The following is a 26,079-nucleotide window of genomic DNA, read 5'->3' as shown; positions in this document are numbered from 1 at the left end:
CTTTAATAGTAAGTCTATATGTATATATTTTAAATTTATTTATTTTTTATTTTTGGCTGCGTTGGGTCTTCGTTGCTGCGCATGGGCTTTCTTTAGTTGTGGCAAGTGGGGGCTACTCTTCGTTGCAGTGCATGGGTTTCTCACTGCGGTGGCTTCTCTTGTTGCAGAGCATGGGCTCTAGGCGTGCAGGCTTCAGTAGTTGTGGCGCACGGGCTTGGTTGCTCCACGGCATGTGGGATCTTCCTGGACCAGGGCTCGAACCCGTGTCCCCTGCATTGTGAAGAGGATTCTTAACCACAGTACCACCAGGGAAGCCCGTAAGTCTGTATTAATTTATAACGTCCTTTGCTTTTCAACCCTCACCACTAAATCAAACCTCAGGTGTTGGATGGAAAGATGCTTTCGTTATAAAAAAGACATTTTACATATTTCTCTAGGTCCTTTCACATCTAAAATCTCCACTGAAACTATTTAACTACTGAAACCATACAATTAAATTAAATTTCCATTCTCCCACCAAAAATATAATAGGAAAGGCTCTGTTGTCACAGATGAGAATACTAGCTCTGGCACTTACTAATTCTATGACATCAGTCAAGTTTATTTAACCTGAGCTTCAATCTTCTCATTTTAAAATGAAATAATATCTAACCCAGATGAATACCAAGATTAAATAAAATGAAACAAATTTGCATTACACAGTGTCTGACCCTTATTAGAAACTTCCTAATTGTGATTTGCCTTTCCCACTTCCTCCCCTGCTCCTTCCCCCTGAATAGAGGGCTTTTGCTCTCTCCAAAATAATCAAACCATGTTATTTTCCTCTCCTTTTTGAGTAAAAAGGCATTTTCCTCTTTTTTTCATTTTTTTTCTATTGAGAGATTTGTTTTCTGAATAACTTAGTAAAAACATAATATTAAACTCTATGGCATCAGAAAAGTATTCCATGCTATAGATTACACTAAGTTTTAATACACAGCAGCTTACAATACTAAAAAAAAAACTGTCAAAATAAATGTATATGTCAAAAGTCACAACAGACATGTAACACAGCTGTTACATGAACTCAGCAATGTTTTATAGATCACCAGAGTGTAAATGCTGGGAGTAGCTAAGAAAGAAAGGTGTACAACCTCTTCGTAATCATGATTAAGAAAAAATAAGGAACAATCAAAATTTATCTTTTTAAAATCCATTTATTTTCTTCAATTTTTTTCTGTGCATATCAGTTAATAGGCCTAGAATTGTATTTAATAAATTTAGTTTTATAGCACTTAACACCTCATAATGAACATATTCTAAGTCATTAGTTATTCTTTAAATTATTTTTTGATGGCTAATATATTATTTTATTCAGAGCTGAGCAAAGTGTTTGGCACATAGTAGGTATTCAATAAATACTGGATGAATGAATAGGTCCAAGTCTTTCCACTGTAGGGACATACCATAATTCAACCATAAGCTGATTTTTTTACATTTTTCTTCATGTCGATATTTGCGTTATCAATAATGCAATAAATTTTGCCATAAGCCTTTGGTTAACTATTTCCTTATAAGCCAGGTTTTTCAATAAAGAATAATCTTTATTTACTATGAGTTTCAACCTTTTTCCCTCTACCTTGGTGAAACTCCCTCTTCTTGAGTAGGCATATTAGCTGGACTATCTGTTCAGGCACAAGGCTCTATATTTTATACAACTGTATTAGATACTTCATTTTTACATAATGTTTAAATACCTTTGAACTGATTTTCTAAACCAACATTTAGATAATGTTCAAAGTAAGTTGTCTCTTTTATTAATATATTTTAAGTAAATAATTACTACTTAGACTTAAGAATTAAATACAGTACAATCTTGTCTTCACTATTTTACTTCACTATTTTTAAATGTTAATAACTTCGCTTCATTATTTTAAGATACTAATTCAAGAGATTAAATTTTATGTATACTAAAAATTAATTTCTATTCTGAAGGAAACAGCTATGAAGTTCAGATATAATTTTTAAAGTTTTATCACTATATGGAAAGTTTTAACATAGCCATCATTATTTTTAAATGAGATATGATGTATTTAGTATTTGTGGCAGACAGAATTCTGTCACTCCCAATTATCCCTAACCCTCAAATAATTCTCTCCTTTGTGAAGATGATGGGATATCACTCTTGTGATTATGTTACACAGATATAATTACAGTTACTAACCAGTTGACTTTGAGTTAATCAAAAGAGAGATTATGGGGTGTGTTTGGGGCTCTATATAATCACATGAGTTTTTAAAAAGCAGAAAATTTTCTCTGGCTGGTAACAAAAGGCGAAGTCAGAGAGACTGGAAGCAGGCAAGACCCACCACTGCTGACATGGAGATGTTGGGTCCACCAGGCAAGGATATAAATATGGCTTATAGGAGCTGACAGTGGTACCTGGCTCATAGCCAATGAGAAAATGGACACTTCAGTTCTATAAGCACAAGGAGCTAATTTGTACCAGCAATACAAATAGAAAGAGAGCCCTGAGCTACAGATGAGAACAAGTTGGCTGACACCTTGGTTTCAGCCTTGTGATATTCTGAGCACCCAGCAACAGAGAACCGGCCACACTGCACCAGACTTCCGACCTATAGACTGTGAACTGATAAATGGGTATTGTTTTAAAGCCACTAAGTTTGTGGTAATAGAAAGCTAATTCAGTATTGAAGTGGGAGGAAGGAAAAGAGGGGGAAGAGAAGTGTAAAAAAATGTATACCTCATAAACTGCAGGAAGTAGTGCACAAAGTAGTGCTCAAGGACTATCCTACAACTCAAAAATAACAACCCTAGCATAATAATAGCTCTTAACAGAGCATCTACCTACCAATGCAATGGGCAAGGTTAAAAAAAATAAAAGCCTACACAAAATTGTAAGTCTTTGGGGTTTGTTTTCTACATTCTTTCTTATCTGTGAGTGTCTCTCCTCATCCATTCAGATTATGAAATTCTTAAGACTAACAGTAACTCCTAACCCTACCAAAACAGAAAAGTATCTGAGTGATCCCTGGTATGTATTCACTACACTTAAATAAAAATTAGCTTCATCTGAATGCTACTAAACTATCCAGGACAGTGGTTCCCATACAGCTGTGTGGGAACTCAGACGATATTTTAAATACTTCATTGCAGAAATGTAGAACATAAGAACAATGTCGATGCTTGCAAGTTGTCTTTCTTAGGGCTTTTCCTTTATTCAGAGATGGTATCCCTCCCACGAACTTATAGTAATTACAAATGTCCTTACATGGCAAAATAAAAAACAGCAATGCAGCAGTGTGCTGGAGCTGGCTTGTACCAGCTGAAGACACCTCATTGTTAAATTTGTATGAATCCCATGAGATGGTTGTTAAATACAGCCACTATTGAATATTAAAGTATAAAGATAAAATTAAATGAATTGTATGGAAAAATGGTAAAAAAATTACTAAAAAGTTGTTACTCCCTAATTATTTTACTATTACCTACATTGTGAGGTTATGTACATCTTTTGAATTTGTACAGTGGAACTACTACATAATGGTGTGTCACTGTGCCTTCCAACTCCACATCACTGACATTACATTGATAGCTTGAAATTGGTCATGATGTTCATACCATGGAAACTGGCAAGTACTACAAATCATGGCATGATGTATTGTTTTGCTGATTGTCTAGACACTTAGGAAAGTGATGAAGAAAATGCTAACAATACAGATTAAATATAACAGTGATTCATGTCTATAGCTGTTACATTGTGAACAGCACAAAAGCTGAGGAAATATTTTACAATATTCAAAAACTGTTATCCAAGTCATCAAAAACAATCACAATAAAGTTCTGACATACATCATTTTTGTCTTACTTTTGTGCTAACTCATTAGTATAAAAATCACTTAATATTCGTGTAAGAACTACACTTGTTCATCAATTGCAAGCAGAGTTTGGCTACAGATACAAGAGTTCAGGAAAAAAAATCAAGGAAGGTATTCTGTGAGAATCAACTGGCCACGTGGAATTTATAATAAAGAGTATTATACACGTATTATTATTTGTAAATTGTATTCTACATCCTTTATATCAGTAAAACTTATAAGACACACTCAATGTTTTTTGGAAAACCAGTTATTAAACATTTACCAAATCACGCTATTTTTTTTTTTTTAATGTTTACTGGTCCAGGGACTTCCCTGGTGGTACAGTGGTTAAGAACCCGCCTTCCAATGCAGGGGATGTGGGTTTGATCCCTGGTTGGGGAATTAAGATCCCACATGCCACAGGGCAACTAAACCCACATGCCAAAGGGCAACTAATCCACGCACCGCAACTAGAGAGAAGCCTGCAACGAAGAGTCCGAATGTAGCAATGAAGACCCAGTACAGCCAAAATAAAAAAAAACAATGTTTACTGGTCCACAAATTACCAAAATTACAATCTCTGATACAGAAACAGCATTTGTATTTTTTAATCACTTTTTTCTCTAGTTGTAGAATAAAAGGTTTAGTCCTCAGTAGGAAGAATTTTTGGCAGTTGTAAGTGGTGAGACATTTTCAAGTTGAGAGCAGGGTAGAAGTGGTGATAATCTAGTAACAGTGCTGGTGCAGTCTGAAGATCAGCGCTGGTAAGTAAACTGTTCATTACTGGACCATGACAAGTATACAAACTAAGAAAAGCATTTGTACAATGGTATTTGGTCTGCAAGAGATCAGAAATTTAAAAAAAAAAAAAAAAAAAAAAAGCCTGGTATCACTACTCTAGGATACCAAAGTTTGCCAGGGGAGTACACCTGATATAGTCCTGTTGAATAACTGGGGTAGCTGCCTTCAAGCAAACTCTGCTGCTACTCAAAAAAAGGGAGCCAACCATAAAAAAGAATGAAATTTTGCCATTTGCAACAACATGGATGGACTTGGAGGGCACTATGCTAAGTGAAATAAGTCAAATCAGAGAAAGACAAATACCGTGTGATATCACATATATGTGGATTTGAAAAAAATAACACAAACTAGTGAATATAACAAAAAGGAAACAGACTCACAGATAGAACAAACCAGTGGTTACCAATGGGGAGAGGGAAGCGGGAGGGCCAAGATAGGGAAGGAGATTAAGAGGTACAAACTATATATATATATATATATATATATATAAAATAAATAAGCTACAAGGATATTTTATATAACACAAGGAATACAGCCAATATTTTATAATAACTATAAATGGACTACAACCTTTAAAAATTATGGATCACTATGTTGTACACTTGTAACATATAATATTGTACATCAACTACAGCTCAATTTGTTTTTTTTTTTTTTTTTTTTTTTGTGGTACGCGGGCCTCTCACTGTTGTGGCCTCTCCCGTCGCGGAGCACAGGCTCCGGACGCGCAGGCTCAGCGGCCATGGCTCACGGGCCCAGCCGCTCCGCGGCATGTGGGATCCTCCCGGACCAGGGCACGAACCCGTGTCCCCCGCATCGGCAGGCGGACTCTCAACCACTGCGCCACCAGGGAAGCCCTCAATTTTAAAAAAGTAAAGAAAAAAAAAAAAGGGGGAAGCCAGGTGCCCCAGGCCAGAGGCCATTCCCAGAAGCTGCTAGTGAAAGACAAATGTGTACCACTTGTTTCTTTTTATTCCACTTTCCCCGGCCAAATTTCAGCCTTCTTATACCATCACCATCAATAACATTTACCAATCTTGAGCTATCTTCACTCTCCTTTAAATGCCCAGATGCACGGCTAATGTTTTATAAATACCTGATTTTAGTTCATCTATTAGGCTATTTTTATATGATGTACCACCCCCCTTCTCCCAGCTTTTCTGGATGTCTTGAATATTATTTATATCTCCGGTTTTGTAAAATAAAAATATATCATTAAAAATGTTTAGAAGATGTTTAAAAGACTTTTAACTTCTTTCAACTTAAGGATAAATTATGAGCTAAATAGTAAAGATATTAATATTTATTGATACACAGTATTATTACACAATAATAATATATGATAATTAACTAATATTAATTAATTCTTGACCATAACCCAAGAATTTCTCTGAGCTTGTTCCCATGGAACTATGTCCCATGAGATGATTCTTTAAAAAACAACAAAAAAAAGAGGTACCAATGTGCCAGTATTCAACAAGTATGTAAAAATACCACATTCTACATCTTTATCTTGGAGGCTGATAGCGTACTTTAGCATAATAAGGCATTGAAAAGTCATATATTAACTTTGTGTAACCAAGAATTTCCCAAACTTACTGAATAAGGACTTTTTTCCCCTTCCAGGGAACACTTCCTAAAACACCATAAAACTACTTGTTTGCAAAACATGCTTTGGAGCATTAGCCATAGTTCAATCTCACCACTGAGCCTGAGGCCATTCAAATTAACTCCTTCCTATGACAGTCCTATCTATAGCTAATATCACTATGTGCAAACACCTTTATATAATGTCTAAGGAATAGTCCAAATACATTTTGGTCATTCTGTAAAATTTTTTCATCAGATCTTATAACCTTATTATCAGGCTAACTAGCTGCTCAAACTTGTCCATGAACTAAAGACAAATTCTTGTAACTCTGTATCTAAGTATGATAGTACTTGACATGTTTAAAGAAATATCCCTATAAAAAAAAACAATATAGTAACTCTCCCTGGTTTTTCTAGATCTCATTGCATTAGTTTCTATGACAGCATCATTTCCTTTTAAGTGCTTTAGAATTGTTTTGCCTTGGTTTTCCTAGGAAAGTCAACAAGAGTTAGGAAAGAAATACACTCATTTTCATTTGCAGTCATCCCCTTCTGAATAGGAAGCAGCATTATAAATTAAATTGTGCAAGTACTAGAATTAGCTGTAATCGTGGAGGATATACAAATTAAACGAAATTGGCTCTTCACCCTCCAGTTTAAATGAAGTAACTGAAACCCAAGAATTAAAAGTTTATAATAAAAAGGTAAAGTGATAGGAACAGAAGAAGAGCAGATGCAAGCTAGGCAGCAATGGGCAAATGATTGAAATTTCAAGCTAGTTTTCTTTTGTTAAAAGCAGCTTCTCCAGTAAAGAAAAATTGATTAATCAGAGAAACTGACAAGGATCACAGGAACCTGTTCAATTTCTCTTAGCAGCCAGCTCCATGTGTTAAAGACTTTGAAGCAGAAAGACACTGATTATCAATTTCCTACAGAAGCTCTTTACACCAGGAAGAGGGAGTGGGGGTGGAAGTTGACCAAGAGGAGAAACACACACACAGACACACACAAAGTGGTGAGAGGGGCAAAATGAGTGAAAGATTTTAAAATAGAAGTGTTTTATAACAGATGGGAAAATAATAGCACAAAGAAAGCAAAGGCTAAGGTGAATTTATAATGTGGAAGAATATGTCCTGCATCCTTTGTGATGCTTTATTTTTGCTAGCTAAAATACGATGTTCCAGAACCTACTGGAGCATCCAACCTCAATTCTGATAAGCATTAGCTTAAGAATGGGCCAAACATCCAGGAGACAAGAGAAAATTTATAGCATGATATACACAGCAGAAACTGATAGCAGTTTAAATATATGGTAGGAATAAAATTAATAACACAGGATTAGGGTGGGCTGTTCCTGGTGGCTGTGTTGAGAAAATGAGTAGGGTGGCCAATAATTTAAGTGGGCATGATATGAAAAGGTTAATTCAGTTTGAGTATAGAGGGGGAATCTCAGTGTTTAAAGAAGATTCATGGGTGACAACTAATAAATATGTGGATAAGCAGATAATGAATGAACCACTGTTGAGAAAGGAACATTTAAAGAAGGTATAATAAAGGCTGTTTCCTTTCATATTAAATGAAAATTGTTCCTTTAATATAGGTTTTTATTATAGGTATTTAATGCCTATAATGCCAGACAGACCTGCAGTATATTTGCCACTTAAAATTAGGTCAGCATATAATCTTCTGAAAGTAAAAAAGGAATATATATCTTTGTGTATCTCTGAAACCAATTTGGGGATTTCAAGTCAAGAGGGGCTCCTGGGAACTCCATATGTCATACAAAATTTTCAAACTCAAAAAAAGGACTGTTTTTACCTTTTAATATCTGCATCATTTTCCCTGCCCAGAATGCTTTTTTACTCCTTGCTCTGTAGCCAAACATCTTCCTTTCTATAAGAAATAAAAACTCACCTTCTCTCAACTGCAAATAACACTGACGGTTACTTAATATGCTTTGGTTATATATACAGGTTCATCAGAACTTGTACAAACTGATAAATTTTAATAATTATTTCATGGCATTTTATTAAATTTAAGAAACTAAATTACAGAATTTTAAATAATATATTTTAGAAGTGAAGGTCATCTCTAAATATAGTTAGCAGAATTGAATTCCATTATCACCTAGGAGAAAAAAATATTAACTTGCCTATAAAACTGAAAACTAGCCAAAGATTAAATAATGACCTTCTAAATTTTTATACAAAATAAATACAACATACCAATCTTTCTATAGTTAGCATGTGAAAATAAAGACATAGTAACATGATTCTGTTGTTTTTTTCCTGAATTTTTCCAGATGATAAAATTTTCCAATTTATAATTTATCTTCCTATTATAATTTGATTAGTATTAAACTTCTTTAATTTATAATTGGCAATGATTTGACAAAGGGAATTGAGAGCTATTTTCCCCATTTGCAAAGACAAATGTTAGGCAAACAGCATAAAAAACAAATGATTTGGGCTTCCCTGGTGGCGCAGTGGTTGAGAGTCCGCCTGCCGATGCAGGGGACACGGGTTCGTGCCCCGGTCCGGGAAGATCCCACATGCTGCGGAGCGGCTGGGCCCGTGAGCCATGGCCGCTGAGCCTGTGCGTCCGGAGCCTCTGCTCCGCAACGAGAGAGGCCACAACAGTGAGAGGCCCGTGCACCGCAAAACAAAACAAAACAAAACAAAAAAACCAAATGATTCAAAAATAGCATTTGTGGACTTCCCTGGTGGCACAGTAGTTAGGAAACCGCCTGCCAATGCAGGGGACATGGGTTCAATCCCTGGTCCGGGAAGATCCCACATGCCGCGGAGCAACAAAGCCCATGCGCCACAACTACTGAGCCTGCGCCCTAGAGCCCGCGAGCCACAACCACTGAAGCCCATGTGCCACAACTACTGAGCCCACATGCCACAACTACTTAAGCCCATGCACCTAGAGCCCGTGCTCCGCAACAAGAGAAGCCACTGCAACGAGAAGCCCGCGCACCACAACGAAAAGTAGCCCCCCCGCTCACCGCTCACCGTAGAGCAAGCCCATGTGCAGCAACAAAGACCCAACACAGCCAAAACTAAATTAATTAATTAATTAATTAATTTTTTAAAGATACTGTATTCTACATTGAGTATTGTTAGTCTATGTTCCTATTTTTTCACAGTGAAGACAGAAGATAAAAAAAGAGATAGAGGAATGGGAATGCATGAAAAAGGAATTTTCATTTGTCTTCTTCTGCTCATTGCTATATCTCACATATTAGGTGTTTAATAATTATTTGTTGAATGAATTGATGGAGCTAAGTCCTGATGAAGACTGCCTACCACCATGATCCCCTCTGGAAAGTGATCTACCTGCAGAAGCTCACCCCTGGAAGAAAGACCTCGGCATCAAATCATATCATATGCCTGTCTTTAATTCCAAAGCTGCTTTATCTGATTTGCCTAAATTTCAGGTCTGTGTTCTTTTAGGTAAGGACCCTAGGCAGCTAATCAAGACTGGGCTCTGATCATTAAGATCTCAAGTACAGATGATAGGAAGTTGTGCGACATTTTGAGATTATAAAAACGGCAACAGCAACAATTACTGGTTGGACATGAGGGCTAAAGAAGACTCATGAGTCAGAAATGACACTAACTTTTCATATCCAAGTAAACCAATTTGATGAAAAGTTTGAGATGGGGATGGGTGAGAGAGGCACGTCCTCCAGACTGAAAATCAGTATATATGAAAGGAATTGTCACTGGTGGAAGTTCTACCCAAGGAAAGAAAATAAAGTTCAAGCCTTCTGGACTTAAATAGAGAATTAGACACAAAGGTCCTTCCCCTCCAATAAACTGCAGACATTTTAGACTTAGCAAACTGTGGTAATAAATATAGCACAGAAGCCACCATCTTTTCTGCTAAGAAAAAAGGGAGGGGACAGAAGCCCCAAAGCATCCTGGGCCCACAAAAGCAGAATGCGTAACTTGATGCATAATGAACATGTGAGAGTGATATTCAAAGGGAACTGAATATAAGTTGAACACTAGGTTTTCTTAAAGAAGAGTTTACATACACTTTCTTGGATAACATTCATATCTTTTTATGCAATGGAAGATAGGAGAAAATGTTCCTAATATATTATACTTTTTTGAATGTTCAAGAAATGGTTTTGAGTATGAATTATGAAAAGCATGCTCCCATATACTGCATGAAATACAAAATTTGGTAAGACAATTCAAGAGTTTACAATTTAGTCAGAGACACAAGACAACAAAAAATGTAAAAGAAGACAATCTATGACAAACGGAGTTTTGGAGTTTATAAGAAGTAAGCAAGCAATTCTAGCTAGAAGGATAAGGAAAGGCCTCAGGGAAAGAAGGATCTAAATTTGGGGCTGGATTCTGAAAGATGGCAGTGATTTCCAAAAGTGACTGTAGGAAGGAAATTAAGGGAAAGACAGTATTATCTATGCAAAGGGGAAGAGGCAAAGAAGTGTAGGGTACATTGTGACTTGACAAAGCAAACAACTTAAATAAGTATGAGAGGAAAGACAGAAAAGTAGATTCAATCAGGTCATGAAGAGGTAGGATACTTGGCTAAAACGTCTAAATTCTATTTGAAAACAAATAGCCAATGAAGCTTTGGGGAGAGGGAGTACTTTAAAGAAATTCATAAATAGCAATGTTTAGGGTGAGGACCAAGGATAAACCTGCCTGATCTCAAGCTGGCCCAGCCCTGGCTTGAGTGTCTTCTTCCAGCACTGGTCTGCCATGCCCCTTACCTGCTGCTTCCACCCAGCAAGCACCTGGCACCCTACCTACACACTGGCCTTTAGAGGCTCTTTCACCTCTCCTCATCTCTGCACAAGTATAACATGAAATGCCCTCTCGGGCTGCCAAGTTCCCAGGTATTTCCAAGGCCAATCTCAAATGGTCTCTTCTTTTATAAAGCCTTCCTCACTACTAAAAACATGGGCAACTCCTGCCTTATTGCTCTTATGCTAGCACTTATCACTCTGTGGTAACTGCTGGTCACATACACAACACACACAACACACACACACACACACACACACACACTCTAACTGCAAGCTTCTTAAAGACAGGGACTGGACATTACTGATCTTTGTAATCCTAACACATTGTAAAGCTAATGTTCATTTTCCCTCCTGCCTCTGTACATTCCCCCTTTCTCTGCTGGAATATTCTTTTCCTTGTTCTTTGACTACTCATTTTTCAACACCCATCACAAATTTACTGCCCCAAAGAAGCCTTCCTGATCCTGAAACTAGGTCAGAACCCTCACGGTTATATACTTACAGCACCATGTACCTTTTCTTCATGGCACTCATCATGGTTTTTATTTTACTTTCATTTATGTGATCTGATTGTCTGTCTCCCCTACTGTTCTTTAAACTCCGTGAAGTCAGAATCAGAATCCCTGTCTGCTTTTGGCTCATAATTGAATCTCAATCACTTAGCATAAGTTACGCATATTAATATAAAATTAAAACAGCTAAAAATGTGGCTGGAACCCAGAGATTCAAGAGCACTGCTCTGGAGTCATACTGCTGGCTCAACTGTGTGAAATTAGGCAATTCACCATTCTAAGATCATTTCTTTCATCTTAAAAATGAGACAACAATAGTAACTATCTTTCAGAGCTGTGAAAATTTAATGGATGTAAAATGCTTAGCACAGCACTTGGCACATGCAAACACTCTATAAAACTTACATGATACTATTATCATCATTCTGTTATTGATGTCCTGATCACTATCATTGCTACAGTATTGATTGGCTATGGCTGAAGGGTTCTCTTGTGTTGGCAGAACAGAAGCCTTGTTACAGGGGAGGCATACCAGTGTCTTTGGATGATCCGGAGTTAGGATCAATGACGGCAAACTGGGGTCCATCCCCCGGGAATGGTAGTAGTGGGAATTTAGCATTAGCAAGAGGCTAAAACAAAACAAATATAAACGTTTGTTGATCTGGAAAGGGGGTAGACTAATAGAAAGGAATATATGATTACATTCTAACTTTCTTTTTCAAGTATTCTATCAAAAGATTGCTTATACTTATCATTTTTATATTACTTTAAATATGTCTGCAATTATGTCATATTTTTGTGTTTGTCCTTTTAATAAATAACATTCAAAAAACTCAAAATATCTTTGGTTTATTCCATAAAACGTAAGTATTACACAATATTCATTTTTATTATCTTTCAGACATAAACTATAACTTCTAAAATCCTCTTTAAGCTAATTGTGAGATTCCATGACCATTCTGCTTAAGTTTTTCAAACTAGGGTCAGTAAGTATGAGAAACTTAAACCAACACATGTGGAGCTAAGTAAAGGGATTGCCCTTTAAGATGAAGAAATGCTAGCGCAAATATCTACAGCACAAAGAAACTTGGGCCCTTCAGCAATCTTACACTACAGTTTATAGTGTTTACCACACTGAATCTGCATTTCCTTACTCATCCTGAAACAAACAAAAGAAGGAATTTATGAACAATCTAAGGAAGTAAATAATTAAAACATTTCTAGATCTATCAGTATCAATTTATTTTCATTGTTAGCCAATTTTATGAGTTAGTTTGTGGTTTAAAAAGCCTTCTAGGCAAAAATATGCTAGACACACAAACATTATCTTTAGATGACAAATGATATTGAGTAAAACATTTCATATAAACTTTCTTTGGAAATTTAGGAAAATATTTCAAATAATCAGTAAGTGTTTAGAAATGTTAAAATTACCTAACCATCCATGGCTTTTTTTTTCAGAACTCACACTCCTCTTCAAAGTTAGGAAAATTACTGGCAACAGCCTTTAGAAACAGTATAAAAGATTTAGCCAAAGCTAAGTAAAGAGAGAAAAGTGGTGAAGGACTGAATTTGACTTTGTTAATGCCTAAAACAGACAAAGTAGACTTCTTTTTTCTTAACACCACAATATCCAGCTGTACCAAAAATGCATTCGAAATTAAAGTTTGATAAACTCTGTTATTAACCTCTTCTCAACTACACTCTTCTCCAAGGGATGATACTTCTGCTAAAGACAGACACTTTCTGCTGAGTGACTGCTTTTTTCTGGTATCTCTAGAGCTAGGGCCCCAGGCTTCCTTCCCGAAGGGGAGTGGGGGAGGGGAAAAGGGGGAGGCGGACACTGAAGAGAGAGACCACTTAAGGCCGTAATAATTCCCGATGGCAGATCAAATGATGTTAGGGCAGGAATCATTTGGGGACAATATAATGCTTTAATAATTGGGGTAATTTATTTTTTCAATTTACAGCTAAAAATAGGAACATATACATATGTATCAAAATAATGAATTCTATTCCATAAAATCGTACTCTGAAAACATTGTCCCATGTCTTACAAGATTTTCCAAAAATCATTTGAATTTTGTAAATTCGAATAATTGAATACATGTTGAACACTGAATCTCATAGGAAATTCTGGATTACCTTTAGGAATATTAATGATTTAACAGTGACCAGATACTTTTAAAAGTAAAGGCAGAGAGTAAGGAAAAGTGGTCAATAACTAACAACTTCCCAAACATTACTTATTAAGATTTCTTATATTAGAATATCTTTAAAAAAATACCCAACCCTAAACTAAAGAGCATGTACTGAAACAAATGTCCATATTTACTTGGTCCTTCAGATATTTCAACAATTTGAAAAATTATTTCCCATTTTTTATAAAGTTTATTTTAGGGGAAAGAAAATTTAGAAATCAAATCATTCACTATCATTTATTTACAGTAACCCTCATGAAAACAAGTGGCAATATCCCAAGTGGTATTACTCCCCACAAATGAACTTTGTACTTCTGACTAAACATGAAGACACTTAAAGCCATGTAAATTCACTTAACTACTCTTCACACAAGTTAAAGAAAACTTTGCAGGAGAAAAATAGTTATAAAGGGAAAAGCACCCAACTTTTCACTTTCTAATATCATATTGTGTTAGAAAAAAAAAAGCATGCGGTACACAAAAAATCTGGTAGTAATTTTTTAAAATTAGACTTTGTTTCTTAATCTTTTTATTTTAAACTCAGAGTGACACTAAGATACTAAATGGATTATTTCAACAAAAAATGTTGGTACTAATTCAAATACTTAATAATAGATTGCTGGTGTTTTATGAATACCTTGCTATCCAAATGTTAAATGAAGAAGTATCACATATTTTAAAGATTTAGTATCCTAAACCTTTCCTCAAAGCAAAATTTTAGTGGCAATTTAAACATTAAATAAAATATCAATAAATATTTGAAAGTTAATTAATGAAATATACTGAAGTTCAAATACTCAGTTGTAAAGCCCATGCAAAATAAATCACTTACTATACACTTTAATGTCAATGAAAACATGAAAACATGACAAGCACACTGCAGACTTCAAACCAGATCCTGGTTATTGAAAAACTGATAACCCAGTGTTATTAAACTTAAGTAGCTTTTCTGTATATCTCAACAGATTTTTCATATTAAAAAATCTGAACTAACCAAGTTATCTTGGATAACAGCAAAATCATTGGATTAAATATCATTGACTTTCAAGATGTATAAGACTATTGAAAATGTAAGAAACAATGCTTTTTATGTAAGAATTTATTTTACTGAAACACATTTTAAATAAAAATGCATACAGGATTTTAAAACACAGTAGGATTTCTCCTTAGAAGTCTTTTAAAAGTACTGACTTGCAGGGAAATATCATGTGTCAAAGAACATTGTATTTTAAAAATCATTGACAGGATACTTCTTTTAGAAGTACTGTTTTTCAAAATATTTTATTTATTATTTGGAGACAGCTCTACTGTTACTAAAACAGAATTTAAATGTTTGGGAAAACAGCTTAAGAACAAATTTAAATAATTTTAAAGATTAAATATTTAATAGTAAATTATAACATCATGACTAAATCCCCAAATTGGGACTAAGCATCAACGTAAATATTCTAGGAGCTGGATAGCATTTTCTCCTAACAGCTAGCTACACCACTTACTATTATAGAGAGGTGAGAGAGAAGAGGAGCAAAAAGAAATACATCCAGTTAGTTCCTTCTTATATGTACATGCAGTTCTGTAACACATTTTTTTCCTATCAGCAAATTTTCCTGACTAAAATCATCCCAAACACCACTGCTACTTTCTTTACACTGTGAGTTCTGAGAAATAAGCTACAGTTAAAAAAACTCAAATGATACTACAAGATAACTGAGAGAAAAACGTATACACTAAGAAACTACCATGATATAGATAAGATCAGTTTTATTTTAAAAATCTATTTGGTAACCTTTTTTTGGCTTCCTAAAAAACTGCATGGATGTAATATAAGGTATAGTTGTTCAAAACAAATATTTTAATGCATAAAACACATGAATTAAATAAGAGGCACATTTCAATAAATATTTCATATAAACATAACATTTGCTATGTTATGCATTTTGAGATTCACTTCAACCCTATCTGTAACTAACTAAAAAGGAAGTCACATGACTTACACAATGAAAAAGAAAGAACAGTTTTCTTTCCTTTCCTTTCTACAGGAAGAAACAAAAGCTTGGTATTAGCAATCCAAGGCCAACGGGTGGGGCCTGCAAGCCAAAAGGCTGTAATGGATTGAGGTTAATCTTAATGGACGCCCACTTTAACCTTATGGAAGCATCAAAAATGTGAAAACTGCAACCAGCGCTTGCATAAAATAACAAATATTTAATGTAAATTAGGTTTTACAACTAGAAAATTCTACAGGGACATAATTCAGCTTATAAACAACGGTGCTGTTTTTGTTGGGGTAAAATCACCTAACTGTGATTCCCTACACAGATACACACACCATCCCCCCACTGGCACACAGATACTTCACAAGCTTCTTGAATAAATAGGAGTATCCAATGTCCAGGGTGATGGGTGGTCCTGAGGTCCTGAACCAGAGCTGTATACTTTTAAGGGATGCTGAGATAAGAACAAAGTGTTTTGTGTTTGTTTAAACCTGGGTCTATATTTAAAGTCTTTACACCATTATTGATACAGTTCATAAACTTGTGCTATAGTTGATTCAGGAAAATTTTAAGTGTCAGCATAAATGCTAGAAATTAAGCACATCAAAACAAAATACTTTGGGGCTTTTATAGATTGAATTCAAATTAATAAATTCAGTTTACTTAAAAGTAATCACTACATTTCAAAGGTGTTAAGTCTCAACCTGAGACAGAATATCATCTCACCAAACTTTCACTACCAACAGGATGCTTTTCTAATATCTAATGAAATAGCATTATTTAAACAAAATTACATACATCAAATAACCTGCAGTGGCATGAAAAACTTCAAAAATAGTGAAATTAACCCATGTGAAGTCACAATCAAGCATCAACTATTATGCCCATTTTTATTCTCCAGGCTTTATTATAAGTCTAATATAAAGAGATTTTTTGCAGAGCAGAAAGGCAGGATTTACAAGTGGCCCAAGGAAAAGATAAGCAATGAATAGTTCTGACCCCGGCTTCTCTGGCTTGATCAAGTGGGTCTGCAACCTGAGCCAAAGGGCGCAAATTCCTCCCCATTCAAAATTCTTCAATGGCAAGGGGGAGGAAACAGTGAAAGGGGCAAACATGCAAATCCAACTGTCCTTAGATTTAGTATTCAACTAAAAATTTTAATTAGAGAGCTAAAAAAAAAAATGAGGTCAAGACTGTAATTAAATTTCTGACTCATAGTTTAACCAATCCTGAAAAGAGAAGTTTTTTGTTTTTTGTTAAAACTGAAAAAAAATCATTCATTTATCCTTTTAAATGTATGGCTTACATTGAACTGTGTTAGGTGCGTGTCTCTCGTATCATTTAATCTATTTAAAGGAGTTGCTGAAAAGTGGAATTAGTTTCCAAGCACCAGTGTTTCCATATTGTAAGCAAAATGATGTATTAGTAAAATTCTGGCTGGGAAAAAAGTTGATAGAATTCATTCATTCCAAGCTTTACAACACATCAATGATCTATTAAGTATTTAAAGTGATAGATATAACCTGTGTTGTCAGACTTCTGTTACAAACTGAATTAAGGATAAAGATAATTCATTTGAATGAAAACACGTTAAGATAAAAGAATTTAGGAACTACTGCATCTAGGAACTTTGTAGCTACTAACTGTAAAGACCTAGGGAATTGCTTACAAAGCTTAACAAATGGTCATGAACAAATCATGGCCAAATTAAAATTAATTTGAAATTTACATAGAGTATTTATATAACATAGAACAATAAAACTGAAAAGAAAAATTTCGAGTTATTAGTAAATTAAACTTACAAGATTTTGAAATAGAAGCTAACTTCAAGGAACAAAAATAATAAATTTCAGTGAGGTTTGATTTTAAAAAGTGTTTTATAACAAAAAGTTAGAGCAGCTGGTAAAAAATAAGCATACTACTAATAGCACAATAAAATATGATTCTCAGCAATGGTAAAGACAGTTTAGTTTCTATGCATGAAATCTGAAACTATATAAGACTGATGAGAAATCATTGTATTTAGTTCAAAAGTTTAAAAACTAACATTTATTTTTTCATCATAATTATCCCCAAATTATGGGTAGAGAGAGAAGCATAATTAAACTTTGTAAAAAGAAAGTGAGTAGTACATGGGGAAAATGAGCCTTTGCTTCATACCTTGTATGAAAAGAATGAGAATTGGAAAAATCTTATTAAAAAGTTTGCCAAAAGGAAGTAAACAGGAAGAATATATAGCAATCTGGAGAGCAGAACTCTTAAATCTATCATCAAACAATGCTTTACACTTAGTATGTGATCAACTAAAAAAATAGTTGAATAGATAAATTATTGAACCAGAAGTTTTTCTAGAGTTACCACTTTCTTAAAAGTTAATACTTTTATATAGCAATAAGCCTTCTTGCTGATTTAAACCTCTAAGAATGTTTACACAAAAACTCAGTTGAGACAGAAATTCATTAAATTTCTGACAAGAAATAAGAATATCAATAAGCCTAATTATGCCCTTTAGGTAAGCAGTGAGTTTATGTTGTATGAAAAAGTACCATAAGGGTAAATGAAATTAAGTTTGAAGATTAGTGAAATGTATGCTAATTAATCTCACTTTCACAAGCACAGAAACTACTGGTGAAAAGGTCATTGTCGAGCAGAAATAACTAAAGAGAAACAAACAAAAACATGAAAATAAGTGGATTGTATTTCATAAAGGATAATGGGTTGTAGCTTATATCTAAATAGACAAAGTTAAAAGAAACAGGTCAGTTAACCAGTTAATATGACATATCAATATCATATAGGACAACTGTGCCTCTCTTCTTCAAGGGTGACTACAAATGGGCACAAGGGAACTTTTTTGGGCTGATGAAATGTTCTGTATGATGACTGTGGTGGTAGTTACACAATTTGTGAAAACTCATCTCACTGTATACTTAAATTTGGTGAACTTTATTCTATATAAATTATACCTCAATTAAGTTGACAAGGCAAAAAAAATAAATGACATGAGCTTACTATCTTTTAAAAAACCTGACAAAGGTTTATAATGGTGAAGGTATTAATAAAAATATAGTGCTTGAAATGAAGATTAAAACTAAACCTGGATCATTAGAATTCTTAAATTATTTTCATGTATGATACCTCAGTTGACCCTTACCCCACTCCTCAAAAATAGGGACGGCAAGATATTATTGCCACATTTTACGCATGAGAATACTGAAGCTCCTTGGAAGCAACTAGCCATAAGTAAGAAACCCACCCAAGTGGCACAGCCAAACCCAAACCTTCATTTCTGATATTTTCTCTCTCACTCTACCACATGATATCTCCTTTGTAATAATAATTATGTACAAACATCGCTGAGTCCTTACTATCTGCCAAGCTCTGCGTTAAATGCTTTACATGTCTAATAACATTTAATTCTCATAATAACCCTATACAAAGTGGATACTTTTTTGTCCCTTCCCTTGTAAGATGCTGAAACACTGACAAGGTAACTTACTTCCCCTAGAGACATATAATAAACTGGGATTTGAACACTGATCTATTTGACCAGATTCTATACCACTGTATCATATCTCACAAGTATTAAGTAATTATTAATAGAGCAATAGGTATTAAATTATCACAGCAGGTCTATTTAAGACAATATTTCATATTTTTCCCTTAGCCTATACTGAAGAATACAAACTGAATACATATACCTGAATACATAGGTAAAAATCTCACGATGAAACAAACTATTAAAACAAAAACATTTGCATCACAAAATTATGTCCAAGTCTCAGTTTATATCCTGATGTGTTAAACAATAGTAAACAATACTCTATACCATAAAATTGTAATAAAAAACCTTATAGTTCACTGTAATTAAAATTAAGCTATTAATATTGTGCAATACATTTTGCCTAATTTTAAAGAGAGCACATAAAAGATACCAATTTCATTTTCAACCACAAATACATACCACTGATAAAAACTTATCCCTGATTTTGTTGTGGCAAAAAGACTAGTTTACATTTTAGTTTATTTATTCAACACATACCTGCTAGGCAGTTTATATAATGGTATCTCTACTCTTCACAACACCTGAAAAGTGAGGTATTATTCCAATTTGCAGCTGATTACAGAAAGAAACATAAGACTAAAGCTATCAATTATCTATAAATCTTATTTGAGACAGCATTTCTAAACTGTCAGATATTTAGATATGGGAAGGGGGGCAATCATCAGATAATCTTCTAATTTGTTGCTAGACAGAAGATAAAATTAATCCTGATGTATCAAAATGCAACATAACAAACATTTTTATTACTCAATTAATAGAATACTCTTTTAAAAGATCATTTCTCAATGTACCCCACTGACCTACAATGTATTTTTTGATATATTACTGTTATCAATTTTTTTGATATTAGAAAATGTTACCACATTATTTTAGATAAGAATATAAATCATTTAAGTTCCTTATGGGCTGTATATGTTACAATGCCATAACCTCAGTAACTACATATTGAACAAGCTGAAGTTCCAGTGAGAAATTCAGTGAGGAATATCTCAATATTTAGTTCCAAATCAAGTCTACAAAATATCATATTTAAAGTAATAAATTTCCAGTTGAATCAGAAATATCCTTACTTTACTTGTTTAGGTTATACTTGGTTTAGAAATAAAAATACAGTACACCATATTTTTAACTAGTAACTTTTAATCCCAATACCAATAAAACTTTTCAGTTAAGGTATACAAAACTATCTGCAATAGTTAGGTAATTTCTGAACAGGATGATGAATTCAACCAAACCCTTATTAGGGTTCCTCGCTGTCCAAAAGCAACAAAATTTACCTCGAAGGACTTCCATGTTGAGTCCAGGTAACAAAACAAGTTTTTAACTTCTTATGAAACCCAAGAACTCTGAGATGAGTTAAAGACAGGTTAAAGATATTATGCTAAATACTCATAAGTGGCTTGTCACATATTTGTTTAAAAAACAGTTCTTGAATTTAACACCTTCATTTGCTGTGAATGGTCTTTTTAAAAAAGGAGAATCAAAAATAAGAGGAAAATATTTGAGTTACATCAATACTCTTTAAAATGAGGAGTGAAGACGATGTCTTAATTATGTACCCAATTCACATTTCATGTTTGAACTGAACAAGGATATCTTTTTAGAAGTATTCAGAAAAGTTCCTGAAAATGGATCAGTATTTGAAAACCAGAAGGAATGTATCCAATATCTTTTAAGAAAATTAAAGTCTTATACAGTTTTTATTTAAATGCCTTTAGATGTGATTTTATGATTAAATAGCTTCAAAGCATTTCATTTGGGATTCTTCCAAACTGGTCATGTGGGCAATTCATCTTGAAAATTTGGTAGCTTTAGGAACCATTTTCAAAATATTAAAATGCAGAACTCACTAACAAATGAGGTATAACTGTTTATTATCACATTTTTAAACTTCCAAGATTTCTCTATCTAAATATGTTGGGTTTTTTTTTTTTGATATTGACATTTTCAACAGCCCCAAGAAAAAAAATAACCATATCTATTCTGAGTGTGAAAAATGTTTTCACTCTAAACTATGACAAAAGTAATATGGCTAATAAATTGGTAGTTAAATATTATGAAAAGCCCTTAAACATGAGCATATTGGAGTAAATCAGTTTTCATAATTGTTTGGCTAATTAATGTTAAAAACTGAGACATGAACTCCATGCTACATCAATTGAACGGTGTATAACACTTCAATTTTCATGTATTTAAATATCAGTCATCTCCAAATGTTTTCATATCCTATACTATTAATAAAAATGCTTTAAACTTATCTCTTATCTCTTCTATTTCCATTACTCTTCTGAAATGTTTTCTGAGCAAAGTAATAAAAGGAACATAAAATATATAAAATCTTTGTAATATAGACATTTGTATTCTCATAAAGATCAAACCATAAATCAGAAATAAAGAGCAAAAGAAGAAAACATCAATACCTGAAAGGTAATTGAAGACTTAAAAACCAAATTAAATATTTAAGCCAACTGAGTAATAATAGCTAAATTGCAATCATTTTGAAATTACTCTTTCTCTTTGAAAAAGAATTCTTACATAAACTGTGAAACAAATGAAACACATTTATGTTAAAAATTCTTTGTGGAACTTCCCTGGTGGTTAAGAATCCGCATGCCAATGCAGAGGACACAGGTTCGAGCCCTGGTCTGGGGAGATCCCACATGCCGCGGAGCAACTAAGCCCGTGCTCCACAACTACTGAGTCTGCGCTCTAGCGCCCACAAGCCACAACTACTGAGCCCACATGCCACAACTAAGGAAGCCCGCGTGCCTAGAGCCCGTGCTCCGCAACAAGAGAAGCCACTGCAATGAGAAGCCTGTGCACCACAACGAAGAGTAGCCCCCTTTCGCGGCAACTAGATAAAGCCCACGTGCAGCAACGAAGACCCAACGCGGCCAAAAATAAAAATTAAAAAATTTATTTTTTAAAAATTCTTTGTATCCTATTTGATGGCAAACAATCCCAAATATATAACCCAACAAGAAAATATTATTATGCAAATGAGCTGTAGAGAGAGTAATAAGGAGAATGGATTCCAACCCTCCTCTGGACAAAATAAAGTTCAAATGATCACTTTTATCTTATTGGTTGAGATAATGACTTTAAAAATAGATGTCAAAATCTATGTAAAGAAAAACTTACATAACATCAACAGGTAGTTATTGAGTAATATTGACCTTCTCCATAAATGATCTAGTATTTAATTACCATGTGATTCATTTAAAGTATCATCACATATATAAGTACTATTAAAAGATTATATTTCAGAAAGTTGCCAGAGACCTTTCCAGGTAATTTAGACATGTTACCCCACAATCTAACGGTGGAGGCAAATTTTTTAAAACTTAGTAACAATAAACTGATAGGGGTATTAATTATTAGCACTTACAAAATAATTGTATTCTAATTGGTGAAATCAACTGAGTTAAGAACCTAGACTTAAAATCTGAATTAATCATCTACACTCTTACTACTCAGTGTTTTGCACTGGATGCTTAAGTAAGAAATTCCTACAAATTTATCCTACTTACAAACTAAATCATCACCAAATATTTTAAATACTGAAAATTTTAAGGAACACCTCAAAAACAGTGGACTGTGACAAAATTCACAACTATAATATCTATACATTTTTGTTAAGTTTCTAAAAATACTGAATGCTATCAGGGTTTCAGTATTAACGTATCCGAATACATCTATTCATTACAAACCCATAAAAATACAATCATTTAAATCACCAGTTAACATTAGAAAATCCAATGAAGACAGTCATTTTAAACCAATGGTCACATACCATCCTCAAATGGCAGAGTCTCACTACATTTATCAACAAGTCTGAAGAAAGAGAGAACAGCACCTAAGTCTTGGGCATGTTTTTGAGAAGTTGGTGGCATTACAGAAACCAAAAGAAAGTTTGATTGTATTTTTGCCAACAAATTGTAAATAGAATTACGTAACCATAAATGTATAGCTCTATTTTAAGAACACACTCATATATTCTCTTCATTTCATAGCAACGGATTGTTTTTGATGTGCAGTTCTTTGCAATCAATATTTGTAAGGAGAAAAAAATATCTGGGTGCCTTGGCATGAATTTTTAAATATTATTTTAAAGAAACTAAAATCATTTCTTTTTTTACTTCCCCAAACATATACTATTAAAAACATGTTTTAGAATATTTTTTTAAAAATCCAATGACACATGTACTTCTAAACAGTCAAAAAAACCCGCCACTACTTCATATGTTTAAAATAATTAGATGTCGCTCTAGTTGAACATATAAAATTCCTAATTATCTATGATGCCTATTCTTTCATAACTAAATAGTATACACACATAATGGGGAAAAATCTAATTTATAATTATACATAAAATCTAGTATGCTTTCAAAAATGCTCATACGGTAAAAATGGCAGCTAAAAAAATAATTTTTAAAATGTCTTAAAAACTTCTATAAAATGGTCCTGAATTGCAACCTGATTGTGTAAGTGATGCTGCACACATTATTTATGACCATCAAATTGTTACTTGTAGCTGCTTTGCTAAAATCAGTGGGATCCTGCCTTCTTCAAAACAATTATTCATATGATTTATATGCAATTTATATAAGCTTCAATATAAGACAGAAATCCCTTTACCTAGGCATCAAAGTTAAGAAGCAAAAAAAAAAAACAAAGAAAAACAAAACAAAAAACCCAGCAACAACAACAACAAAGCAACTGATTCTAAATAGTCTTCCCTAGGAAAAAACTGAGATATATTTCAAACAGCAAATACTTTAACCATCAAAAACTGCCCTAAAATGTCACTTTCTAATTTTAAATTTAAAGATTATTACTGCCCTATTTTTTTACATCACAAAAATGCTAATACGTGAGTTTTACTGACTTTTTACATACTTCTTCCTAAAAATGTATCCAGATATATTCTTATGAAAAATACAAATACATATTTTTTGAGAGAATTTTTTATCACACACATCGTTTTAATACTGTTCTATTAGTAAATACATGATGTGTAACAGAAAATTTAAAGTAAGTCTAATATGAATAATCAATGTTTGTACTCTAGAAACTATTCACTATGTATATAAAAAAACTTTTGCAGCAATATAGCATTTCTTAATTCAGTGGATATGGGAATGTTTATCAACATACAACCATTAAATAGCTTAAAATTGGATGTCTCATTGTTCTAAACATTAATATCAGTTAATAAAATGTCTACTATTTGAATACATTAAAAGGTAAACATAGAAAACCAAATTATAACAAGGCGTGATCAGACAAAGAAGAAAAGGGCTATTTTTTTTCATTCATCTATAAAACAAATTTATGAGATTGTAAAGAACATTTTAACAACCTAAAGAAGGTTCAAAGCAGGGAAAGCAGAGGCCTGAGAGAAAATGGATTTGTCAATGATTTCAGTCATTCAGTCTAGGGAGGAGAAAAGCAGAAAATGTGGCTTCATTTTGCCATATAAAGTAGGAGGCATAAAATCCAGTAGCCTGTCTGTGGAGTTCTATTTATGTATTTAAACCCTGTTTCAATTCACAGACTATGCTGATCCTTCCACATGTAAACAGCCAATAATGATAGCCAGGCCTTTAGGAAAGGAAAACACACACCACACAGCAAGGTCAGGAAGCTACCAAGCACACAGGACAACAGATCAAAACAGAATGGTTTCATATGTTTCTATTGTTTATATACTTAATTTGAAGATGATATTCCTTAGGGGGGAAAGGAGGTTGTAAATTATTACTAAGAACATGCAACATACTATCAAAACAGAAAATTTTTATGCAAATATACTAAATATTTATTTCCTACATGTATCTATGTCAGTCAACCTGTAGGACTGATATGCATTCATTCGATTATTTTTAACTTAGATGTCAAGCTAAAATAAACCTCTTTAGTCCTAAATCCCTTTACTCCTAAGAATTCATTACAGATAATTTGTATTTCTCTAACTTCTTTCGATGAAATAATCAAGCTTGCAAACTGTAAATACCTTTTTTTTTTTCCCTTACTATTAAGAGATTAAGCACAACAGAGGAGTGAAAGGGGGAGAGGTATTAATTTCCTTGTTTCTGGGTAAAATTTCTTAAATAAGAAGCAATGACATTCTATTTGGTATTGAAGCATCTTAAAAAATTACAACACAATATAAGCAACAGTGGAAATTTACCCCAAGTAGCCCACTAGCACATTTTAAACATACAAACTAGAGCCGCCTCTGGCCACATGTTTTTTTGAGTTCAGTCTCTTAAAGAGACAGTATCCTTGGACCTATGCCCTACACGGAGCACATTTCTAAAATGTTTGATTACCAACAATCCTCTCTTGCATTTCTTCAAATCCATACTAGGCCAACAATGTTCTACTCTATTTTACTGTGAAATCAAATTATTTTAATTTGAATCTACAAAAGACTACCGGACAGACAGATATAAAATAATTGGGGAAGCTACTGTGATTAGAGCTGTCTAAAATAAGGGGACCTACAGATTTCTTATAACAGCAAATTGGCCTAAAAAAAACAAAACTTAATATGATCACTGTTTCCTCATTCATTTCCCACTCATTCCCCAGGCACAGGCCACATAATGTATCGTAACCGATAACACCGGAAGCTACACTACGGCAATTTCGCTGTCGAAAGAAGAGGGGAACTTACTTAATCAAGTCAACCGCCACCCAGAAGTGAAATTTCAGAGATTTCATTTTCTGTTTAGGAAAAGACACCCAGGAAGGTGCCCATG

General features: G+C 33.8%; 1 protein-coding gene across 1 annotated transcript in view; it reads right to left on the bottom strand.

The window, feature by feature from the left end:
* LIN28B (lin-28 homolog B) overlaps positions 1–26,079 on the bottom strand; it is a gene marked incomplete at both ends in the record, with an annotated part of 120,190 nt that overhangs the window by 85,774 nt on the left and 8,337 nt on the right. The window lies entirely within an intron of this gene.

This window comes from Grampus griseus (genome assembly GCF_964374135.1).
Source record: "Grampus griseus genome assembly, chromosome: 13".
Lineage (NCBI taxonomy): Eukaryota > Metazoa > Chordata > Mammalia > Artiodactyla > Delphinidae > Grampus > Grampus griseus.
Note: the sequence above shows the minus strand (reverse complement) of the source record. Positions and strands in the feature narration are given on the sequence as shown.